The sequence below is a fragment of the Abrus precatorius genome, unplaced genomic scaffold (assembly GCF_003935025.1).
Source record: "Abrus precatorius isolate BTA unplaced genomic scaffold, Abrus_2018 Scaffold9, whole genome shotgun sequence".
Lineage (NCBI taxonomy): Eukaryota > Viridiplantae > Streptophyta > Magnoliopsida > Fabales > Fabaceae > Abrus > Abrus precatorius.
The window spans coordinates 32,567,228-32,577,220 of NW_020874439.1; positions in this window are offsets into that span (position 1 = coordinate 32,567,228).

Consider the following 9,993-nt stretch of genomic DNA (forward strand, 5'->3'; position numbering starts at 1 on the left):
TGATAAGGAATTTAAATTCATTAGATAAGGTCTTTAATTTAAGTCTTTGAATAAAGTATGCATTTTGAATGGATTTAGTCGACTTGAGTTGGATTAATCAATTTCTAATTTCAGTTATCTTAAACTTTTTATTCACAATAAACTAAGTCTGAATCCCTCAAAGTAGTATGTTTTAAAATTGAAGTCTTTAATTGTTTATGATAATAACTAAGGGAAGAACTGTTAAAAGATAAACCTGTTTAGCTCCCAAACAAATAATTAGATTGATTGATTTGATCCCACATTATCTTGTACATTAAACATCTTGATTAGGAGAAATATTGATTTCTCACTCTGTCTTCATTTCCTTCCTCTAAACAGTGTGTTATTCCTCCTTTTATTTTATCCCACTCATAATTATTTCCGCAGTTATTTACATTCTACAAATAGAGGTCAAATTAATTAGGAGAGAAATCGTGGGCACATGCTTATTCTATATTTGCTTGAGAAGGTTAAAAAAATTAAAATCCATTTAAAAATTTTCATCTACCCAAAGTAAATATATAGCTTCATGAACAAATGCATGATTTGGACTACACTGAAAAAAATTAAGTGTAGGTGGTACCGGTTCAATTAAACCATTTATGAAAATCTAAAGGGTAACACATATTTGGTCCTGTGTAGATAATAACGTAAACCCAAAATTCAAGTACAATGTTTTGTGTAGGTGTCCTACTTTCAGATGCACGTGCGGTAGGTAATATCAGAATGTAAAAATGATTAAATTTCTTTCTACCCAACCATACCCAGATTTTAAGATTTGGTAATTAGTAATATATCATAGCATTACATATTAGTCCACTATGAGTGGAAACATTAAAAACACCATCTAAGTTCCTACCAAAGTTATGATTGAAGTGAATATAAACAGTAAAGGATGTCACAAAATATAATGCTAGAGTTGAATTTGGTTTACATTTACAGTCCTTTAACTAATTGATCAACAGAATATATATATATATATATATATATATATATATATATTTATTTATTTATTTATTATTATTTTTTTTTTTTCAGTCTATGTGATGGATTTGCATGTGCTGCCAATTAATCAACCTTTCAAGTTGGAAACAAGTTTACCAAACGGTTAAGGAAACAGCAAGTGATGAACAATTTGAATAAAATTTGGTGTTTTGCATTTGAAAAGAAGGAAGAAAACCAATAATATTTTGTATGCTTTATAGAAAAGGAGGTAGTTGCAGGGAAAAGCTAACAAAAGCATAGAAATGGTCCAGAGGCTGAAATCATATCATGTCTGGTTGCAGCAGACAACACCACTAATATGGATCCCACCAAGGACTTGTTTGAGAACTGACAAGGGGATTGATCACATAGCCTTGCATGCAGTAAAGTACAACGCATATGGTGGAGGTCTATGAGCAACTTTGTAGCATGTCCCTCACTATCTTATAGTTGGGACAAGCTATAATGTCTTGTAACATCTTCAAAAATCATGTGGTAGTATAGATTGTAGATTATCATTGCATGTGTTCATGGTATGAAAGGTCCTTTGAGGGCATTGAAACATATCCACATGCCCCCCAGATGTGCCTTATTTCAACATGTCACTCTCATAAAATGTTCTTTACAATGAAGCCATTCAAATGGTCCAGATTAACTTGAATTCTATAGAAATTTGGTGAACTAATTAATTTTCACATAACTAGTCTCAACTTCCAATCCGTGGTGTGTTTAGCTCTAATGCTTCTCTTCAATCCCTTTCATAGTGCTTTTGCTTAAACCATCTCATTTATAAGGGTATGCACAACAGATGGAGAAAGGTTGGGAAAGAACAACCACAATGGTAGAGTGAGCATTCGTGTGATTGCCCTTGATGTTTCTTCTGTTTGTGTTAGGCAGTGTTGGCTTATTTTTCTTGGCACTTCATCACTGACTAGTGACAACAATAAAAGATTTTCAACTTTTGTTGTGACTAGTCAAAACTACTTTAGCATATATGTATATCATCAACAACCACAAACAGATGTAACATATCATATATGGTAACAGACATAGGCATAGAGTTGAGAAAGATAAACTAATTGGTTACATGAGCTCTAACACCGAAGTCAGGTTCTTGTCAAAGTTGGGTGATAGTTTGATTTGTCAAACATTAATTGAAATCTTAAATAATGGATCAGGGTAAGAACAACGATAAACATAGAAGTTAGTCCACTAAATGTTATAATTAAGACTAATCAATGAAGAACAAGTTTAGATTGAGTACTTTTAAAATGTCCAAAACAAATGCATGCATAATTTCTTACCAAGTGCATATATCCATTCAATTTAGTGGGTATGCTGACCTAAGAGGAAACACTTCTTATTAACATGTCAAACCACTCTTTTGTACCATTAATGATTAACATAATTATATCCAAAATCAATTGCATATTATTTCAAGGTAGTTGCCATTCGCTTTCAGATCTTGAATAATTTCCCCTTGCCAAACTTATCTTCATTGAAAAGTCCCATTCTTCTACCTAATTGATTTTGAGCTTGTAGTCTTTTTCTTCTCCATCTGAAATAGTGAGCAACAAATGGATGTTGAACATTTCATCTTGTTTTATAGTATATATCAATAATGAGGATAAAGTCTTGAATGTAGGGGCTACTCAAACTGAAACCTCCCTAGCCTCTTATTTTTCTCTACATTTCTTTTACTTTATGCCATCTTGACAGCTAATTGAAAACACATGGTGTAGATTGGTTAAAACATATTACTTAGCACAAGGGAACAACAAGTAGAACAATAAGATATATATGTAACACATTGAAGGGACCCCTCTAGAATCACACACAGAGAGAGGGTTGTTTGTGACCGACAAAATCCCATTTGAGGATTTTTATGATGGGCAAATGGGGATGTCAATTTATGAAAGATCCCTAGGTTGGATTTATGGTGGAGCTCGTGATCCAAGTAATCACTGCCATGTCTTTAATTGCTTGTTATGTTTACCAACACAAACACATAAAACAGTCCACCCTAAGAGGACACTTGACAAGAAGACAACAAGGGCACGTGCCTTTCCCTTACCATGGCCATTTTTTGTCACCTTAACAAAATTTTAAGCCCATTCTATGATGTCCTTCTCAGACACAATGACCCATCTCCTTTCTGCATTAGTTTGACGTAGAATGGATCCCCCTTCCCCATTTCCCTTCTCTAACAATCTATATTGCAATGCTGCATCCGATTCATATTGGATCCACTTCCTCTATCTAATAATATTTAAATATGTGCCTCCATAACGAGTATTTCATGAGTTACTGGTTAAAAAATTCATTAATGATTAATTCTTTGTATTAAAAAATGTTGTTGAGTTACGTTAGAAATCATGATTAAAATGTGTTAACAATACTTGTCATAATTTATTTTAATTATTTATTTAGTGTCCTAAGATACTTGTAAGTATTTTTCTTTAAGAATGATTCTGTCAAAATGTCTTAGGAACACTAAGTAGAAAATTAATAAATAAAATTAGAGTTTAATTTTGATGTTCTTTTAAAGTAAAGACTTCTATACTGTCAGCCAATTATAATACACTGTAATTATGTCTTTTATATTAATTATTACAAAAATTAAAAATTCTTACTTATATGACACTTTTTTATTATACGATCATAGTAGAATTACATTGTTAATACATTTAAATTAAATTCTAAAAACTATGATGGAGATATGTTGATAATACTTTTTAAACATTCATATTTTTACATTATCATCTCATCCTTAACTACTAGGGCAAGTTAAAACTCGTAAGATACTTTTTGGGGGCTTAATTGGATTTCTTGTTCAACAATTAAGAGTCATTAATAGTGTGCTTTAAGTCTTGAGTTCTTTGTCAATTAATATTTGGTATATGTAGGTTGTGCTATAGTCTTTAAAATGTAAAGTAGGTGTGGAGTGGTGCAATAGATATTCATCAAGACCTAGCCCTTGGAGGGTTGGTAATGGTTAAATAGGGTCCCCTATGTTGAGAGGGAAGACCTGTCTAATCCTTAAAAAGAGTACTGTCCAATTCATAAGTCACCCTCGTCCTGAGTTGACAATATTCTTATGGACTCTCCAACAAAAACTGTTGGAGAAGAAATAAAAATAAATATTATTATTATTATTAAGAGGGTATATGACTTTGCTAAGTGCGATTTTTTCTTTATCAATATGAGATTTTTTTTTTAAATATTAATTTCAAATTTTAGAACTGAATTTAAAGATTAAAAAATATTTATTAATTTTTTATAATTTTAATGTAATAAATATTTTTTTAAAATAAAGTTTCATTATGTTTGAGTCCTTAAATTTAGTTTTAAAGTTTTAGAGATATCAAAACCCATTTTTTAAATTAATCAATGTGGTCTTATGCTATTTTTATTTTGCAAATAAATATTTTTAATTTTTAAGTTAACACAAACATTTTTAACAGTTATAGATGATTACAAAATTTGTTAACTTAATTATATGTTTAGTCTTATAAAAATTGTACAATTTAAATTTAGTTCTCATAAAATGTTTTGTTATAATATAATAATATTTTTTCACAAATTATTGTTTTTAATCTTTTTAATTAATGTGATTCAACTAAAAATTAGTACTTGATAATATCTTAATGAACTACATAACTAGAAATATTTAAAAAAAATATTTTTTAGAGAATAAATTTAAATTATTTTAGTTTTGTAGAGATTAAATATTTAATTAAGTTAAATATTTTAATAAAAAATTAACAAAGTGATTATTACTTTATACTGGTTAAAAAAAATAAAAATAAGAATACCTGGTATAGTTAAAAAAGCATCAAGTGAGGGATACTGAAATTGAAAGGAAAGAGATGGACAGCTCAAATAGTGTGTATTACAGCTAATTGTTGATACAGAGGTACATATACAGTTATCAATATGTCCTGTTCTTCTGTTGTTTCCACTACGTTTTTTTGATACCCTTTAATTAATTGCATCAAAAGAAAGCTCTGCTGTATGTTTTTCAGCTTCTCAAATTTGATATTTCACAATTATTTTGGGGTAATAATTTAGGTGAAATTCAATCAACTAATTTTTCAAAAACTAAAAAACAAAAAAAATACATTAAAAATATATATTTTTAAAGGTCTGCATTAATGTGTCATATAATTATATTTTTTCAATCATATGTATTTTTTTTATTAAAAATTATTTTATTCAAGTTAAAGGTAATTTTTTTTCTTATTCAATCAACTAATTCATACAAAAAATATATTTTTAAGGGTGTGCATTAGTCTGTCACATAATCATGTTTAGTTTATTATAATTATAATTATAATATAATTTTATTAAAAAATAATGTTTAATTATTTTTCAATATATTTAATTTTACTTTTAAAATTTTGAATTTAATAGAATAAACTATAATTTTTATATTTAGTTAAAAAATTATGAAATTTACTATAAAGTTACTTTTAAAATGATTCTTAAAAAATTAAATTACATTACTTTAAACTATGAGTTTAAGTAGAATCAATTCTATAAAATTAAATTTATTTAAATTTTAAAATTTAAATGCACACCTAATTATATATTTAGTTGAAAAATTCTTTAACAATCACGCTAAATTATGTTTCAACAGGAACTTTATATTGTGCATTTAAAAATGTATTAAAAGTTGTATAAATATAAATTTAATGCAAAAATGATAATTAATAGAGTAAATTCAATATCAATGTACATTATATAATAACTTATAACATTATAATAAATTTACATTTGAGTAAATTAAATTCAATATCAATCTGAACACACAATTATAATAAAAAATAGAATGCGAATGTGAAGTTACATCAATCATATCGATCATATAAAATCAAGAGCAGTATGGTGAAGGCCAATCTTGAAGCATAACAATTGTAGCAGTGGAATATTATTATAATGTTCACGTACTAATTTATCACCTTCATTTAATTCCTTTCCTATCTCTTTTATGGATCAATTAATGTTGGACCATATGAATTATATAAGGTAATTTTTAGGATATTTTATAAATTAAAAAGTATTTTATATATAAAATTGTTATTATTATTACTTTTATATTAAATATATAATAATATAGGAGTTAGTGATATATTTTAAACAAATATAAATATTTCTTAATTTAAATAATTATAACTGTCCATTTTAATAAAATATAGAATATTCTTTTAAATTTATAGGTATTATGTAAATGATGAAATTCAGCGCTGAGTGTTTGAGCAGTTAGATTAATTTAACTTGCTAGAGATATGTTCTTGGTTTATTAGAACTTATTCTCATGTCTTAGGATTACTTTAAGGTTTCTGGAATAATTAATTTTAAAAATATAATTACATTTTTTCCCTTTAATTTAAACTATGTGTATTTTTAATTTTGGTTTCTTTTAAAATTAATTAAAATCTTGTTAGTTTTAAAATTAAACAACTTTGATATTCTTGTCAACATTTTTACTTAAAATTTATTATTTTTTATAAACCAAATCGGTTGAATTTCTATCTTGTATATTAAATTTATTAACTAAAATATGAAATTATATACAAAATAAAAATATTAACGTTTAAATAGATCTTATTTACAATCTCTTTTTTCTTTTTATATAAAATAAAAATTAATATAAAACAAATAAACCTATAAATGTATTAAAATAATAAGGTGTATTGTTCGAAATGTGGATTATAAGATTATATACTTATAAATAGTTAATTTGTCTAAAACTTAACAGTCTATTGAATTTTATTAAGTAGAGTAGGTAATTAAGATTTATTAGGTCCTTCTTTTATATAATAGATAAAAAGAAAAAAAAATGAAGGTAGATTGAATTAGATCGATTTTTAAAATTAAATATTATTTAAAAAAAATATAATTTTATAATTTATTTAATTTTTTATTTCTTGATATATTCAATCCCGACTGTTTGAATTAACTTATTTAAATTTATAAAAGTAATTTACGATCTTTATGTAACTTTTAAATTAATTATACTAAAATTTATAAAAAAGTTAATAAAATAATTTTATAAAATATTTAAATTTAAATTCAGATCTCAATTAAATTTGTGTATAAACTCATTTAACCTCTCCGATGATTTTTATTGATATGTCAAATAACCCTTCTTTGAAATCTTCCTTAATGGTTTTGTTATATTGGGTTATTCGAATATGGACGGTCAAATTAGTCGGCTAGGCTTGTTTATCCTTTTAAAATTAGTGAGTTAGAATTCAATTTTTTTAATTATAAGTGTTTTTATTAAAAATAATTTTATTCGAGTCAAATATTATTTTTAAAAAATATTTAAAAATATAATAAAAATAATTTAATATTGTTTTTAATAAAAAAATATTATTTATTAATTTTTTAATTAATATTCTAAAAATTTCAGTTAGCAAGATGGTTAAAAATATTAATGAGGTTGACATAAAAACTATTAATCCATTTAAATTAGTATATGCTGAGCTCAGTTTATGTAGTGTTAATTTTAAGTTTTAAGTCCACAGGTTGGCTTTATATGATATTGATCGAGAAAAATGCTAATCCAAAATAAGTTATATGTGATAATATAACTATTATTACTATTATTTTAATTAAAGTTAGAATTTTGCTTTAATAACATGAATAATAAAATTCTATAACAAAAGTCAACACATTAACATTAGTTAAATACATATTATCAATATCAACTCCTAATTTATAAAATAACACCAATAGTACTTATAATAATGCACATATATTTTATTCATACTTATTATTTATTTGTATATATTAAATATGAATTTGTATTCTTAAAAAAGAATTAAAATTTATTTTAAATAGAAATATTTTTAAAAAGTAATAAATATTGTTATTTTATTTTTCTTATATTAAACATTTAAATATTTTAAATTCAATTAATTTTAAAATTCTTTTAATATTAAATTTTTATCTCTCTAATTTAGTATTTTAAATTTATTAAAATTTAAATAATATAATATATTATAAATAATTTTATTTAGTATTATTTATGCAGTGTATGAAAAGATTACTAATTAACATATTTTTTTTTCTTGATCTATTATTTAATGAAAAAGATTTATTCATGAGGTCACCATAAAAAATTGTCTAGGTGAATAACACATTTTTTTAAATGGAGAATTTTTTGAGTGATTACTTATACATAATAATTATTTATCTAGCTTTTGTCTTATTAGATTTTTTATGTCCTTTGAATGTAAGACTCATCATTACTTGGGGTATTGAAACTCTCAGTTAGCACATGTGCTTTTCTTGCTAAGCACTAAGTTTAATCTTTAATATAATATTGCCAAATCTGTATACATAATTAGAAAATATTAATGAAAAATGCTAAGTCTCTCTTGTATTTTAAAATGTAAATAATTTATTTTCTGCAGAAGAGAAGAAGAAAGAAATAGTAAGAATATGAGTATAAATTAATATATATGCAATCGATGATAGGGAAGATTATGCAAACCAATGTTACAAAATCATAGGAACAAAATTGTAAAGATATGATAAATAGAATAAGCATTATGCATCAAACACTATGCTGTATAATTCTATTACATCTTGCTGTTTTGCTGGCTGCGTATGGACAAACTTGTCTTTATGTCCAACATGGACCACTCCTCAAAAGGGAAAGTTACCTTTTAAGATGATTTCTTGATTGATTAATTAATTAATTAATAATCTTTGGAGCAAAGGGATTAACACAGTAATGCTTTGGGATTATATATAATTTACTGTTCTTTCATTTTTTAACTACAAACGAAGACACTGGCATCCAGCGGTTGTCTCGTGCCTTCGTGATGCCATGTGAAGGTAAATAATCATTTCGATTAATCTAAAGACAAAAAAAGGTAAACAGAGTTTCAAAAGATGCAGCAAAAGAAAATGGTAAATTAATTGCATGTTAGCATTTTAATTACACGTCAAAATAAGTTATAACGTTAATTTAATCTGTGTTGAGTTTTAAACGAGTTGTATTGTAAAAAAAAAATTGACACATAAAGTATTCAATTTAATTTTTTTTTATCAGAATCATCTAAAGTTAATTTGCGGTGAGTCGAATTAATATGTGAACTTAAATTTAAATGATTTATTACTATTATTTTATTATTCTTCTTTAATTTAAAATTGTTAAAAATTAAAATATTTATGTAAATAAACTAATTTATTTTTAATTTTATTTTATATGTGAACTTAATTAATTTTTGCACTACTTTTTTAGATGATTTATTTTTCATTTTAAAAAATAAATAAAACATGCAATTGGTTTATTGGCGATTTAATTTGAATTTATTTATTTATAATACTAAATAATACCTATATGCTAAATTAGCCTTTTTTTAGGGTGATTGGGGATGGGCTTAAAATGATTATTTCGTTGTTGTTTAATTCAACCATAAAAGAAATTTATGAATCAGTTTTAAAATATTGGATGAACGAAAGATATAAGGTGTTTCTTACCGTACTTTTAAAATTATGAAGATATTATATAATTTTTTTTAACTAAGAGATGATATTTCTTTAATATCTTAAAAATTAAAAGTATTTATATTTTTTTTAAATTAACTACTAATCCCATTAACAGAGAATAAAATATTCTTCATTTTACAGAACACCGTAAAATTTATCAAGATTTAAAAAAGATACTTTTATATTTTATAATAATTAAAAAATAGTAAATGAATTATATTTTTTTGATATAATAATATTTTAACTTAATTGCACTTTTATCTTTTTATTTTCTAGACAATTACACTTTTAAATTTTGACTATATATAATATTAATTTTTTAAATTCAATTAAATATTTAGAGTTTATGATAGATTTGATATATATATATACACACACATTAATAATGAATGAAAAGAACTTATGTCGAGTGCACCTAAAGTTTTATCTCTTTCAAATAATGACGAGTGAACTCAATCTATGTGCATACCTCAATAAACT